The sequence below is a fragment of the Periplaneta americana genome, chromosome 4 (genome assembly GCF_040183065.1).
Source record: "Periplaneta americana isolate PAMFEO1 chromosome 4, P.americana_PAMFEO1_priV1, whole genome shotgun sequence".
In the NCBI taxonomy this organism is placed as follows: Eukaryota; Metazoa; Arthropoda; class Insecta; order Blattodea; family Blattidae; genus Periplaneta; species Periplaneta americana.
The window spans coordinates 204,246,735-204,249,103 of NC_091120.1; positions in this window are offsets into that span (position 1 = coordinate 204,246,735).

Below are 2,369 nucleotides of genomic sequence, written 5' to 3' on the forward strand. Positions count from 1 at the left end.
CTTCCATAGTAACGAACTGTGTGCATCACATTAATTAATACTAAACAGTTGAATCGCTGTTATAACGACAGCAACTTGTTCCGCATTGTTAGATGGCCTTGCATAAGAATCCGTTGCTATGCACATCTTTCCTAGTAACGAACTGTGTGCATCACATTAATTAATACTAAACAGTTGAATCGCTGTTATAACGACAGCAACTTGTTCCGCATTGTTACATGGCCTTGCATAAGAATCCGTTGCTATGCACATCTTCCCTAGTAACGAACTGTGTGCATTGATTTTCCTTATAATTCTGGTAGTTCCAATAAATCACAGAGGCCAGCCACAATAAGATCTTAAAATTCGTCCTAACCTAAATCTCCGAATTGCTGCCGTAATGTTGGCAAGCCTGAAGAGGGACATTAACCACGGGCCTCGGTGATTATATGTTGTTTGTCGCTAGTAGTTGATACGTGAGTTATGGCTGGATTGCGTCAGCAGCAATTGTCGTTTTTATTGCGGCGACTGGAGCAGACGGCTCTGGAAAAACAGTCGAAGGAGGTTTAAGTGCCCGCCGCCATTTTGATGCACGAGGTGTTGCTTGGTTAGGAGTCGCGACAGAATCTCGCGCGTAAAGAAGTTGTGAAGGATTGTGTGAGCCGCTCATTGGTAGCCTGGCAACGACAGCCATGCTTCAATTAAATTGTAATTGCTTAGTTAGACACAATATGATGAGACAGAGCTGCTGCCTCCCGCGGAATCATAAACTTTAACACTTCGGAATTAATTACCCGTAAATTGTACAGTGGCACGACGTCTTCCTTTGTTTTCTTTCTCTTACTTCGCCATCTTCTGTTTTTCCATTTTTCCTCCTTTGATCTACTCTTCTACGAGTACCTTTTGTTTTCCATATTACTCGTATAAAGCCATGAAAAAGCCATTCAAATGTTAAAGCGTTATAAATATTATATTTGAAGTAAAGAAGGGAAAACAAAAACATAACTGTATTGGTCAAACATTGAACTTTCCTCCTACAAAACATTGGGAAGACATTCGCTGTTCTGTTGTCCAACAAACATCACTTTCTCCGCGACGTCATAAACAGCATTTTGCAGAGAATATCTCGGAATATTCACAATTTCTTACGAGATTGTACCCTTCAGTTGCTGTTGGGTGTACCACGAAAACTCGTTCTTTAATAATACCTCATAATCAAAGCCGGTCGGATTGAAATCTGGAGAACGTGGAGGCCATGACTTGGAAAGTGCCTATTGATGATACTTCCGTTAGATCCTTGTAATTAATTGTTTAGCAGGGGTGTAGATGTAGGATCATGTGTCATCTTGCATGAAAATTATGTTTCCCTGGTCGTGATTCCGCATACCTTACCCCAGATCTCTCCGTTCGTCATATTTTTTTACCCAGTGCAATCGTTTCTTGTTAATAACTTCAGTCATCAGTCGAAATAAGGGTCTAACTGTAATGGTGAAACAATGTATCTTAGTCCCTCATTCCGGAAAGGGGGGGGGGAGCCGAGATGTTTTAATTATAATACTGTACCTGTATACAGGGTGAATCGTAATTAATATAATTAATTTCAGGAAATTACTTTTTAAAATATTTCAAACAAATAGTTCAATACAATTTCCCTCGTTTTTACTTCCTTTTCGAGGTGAAAATTATTTTATATGAAACATCTAATAGCGAGTTTTGGGAAAGCCATTGATTTAATTCCATATATGCTTATTCAGTTTAAAAGACCAATGTATTATGATGATAATGAGTGAAAGAATTTTAGTTCTGCAGAAATTTGATTCGAACAAATTTAACTTTTCGTTCTGAAAAAAATTAAAATTCTTTTAATTATTTATTATCATAATACACTGCTCTCATAAATTGTTTGAGCATATTTGGAATTAAATCAATCACTTCCGGAACCCCGCTATGAAATGTTATGTGTAAAATTATTTTTATCTCTCAAAGGAAGGAAAACCCCAGCAAACTTCAATTACACATTTTTGTTTGAAATATATCAAACAGGTCAGTTTCTGTCATATGCGTTTCCAATTCACTGTGGGCTAAAGCAAGGAGATGCACTATCACCTTTACTTTTTAACTTTGCTCTAGAATATGCCATTGGGAAAGTTCAGGATAACAGAGAGGGTTTGGAATTGAACGGGTTACATCAGCTTCTTGTCTATGCGGATGACGTGAATATGTTAGGAGGAAATCCACAAACGATTAGGGAAAACACGGAAATTTTACTGGAAGCAAGTAAAGTGATACGTTTGGAAGTAAATCCCGAAAAGACAAAGTATATGATTATGTCTCGTGACCAGAATATTGTACGAAATGGAAATATAAAAATTGGAGATTTATCCTTTGAA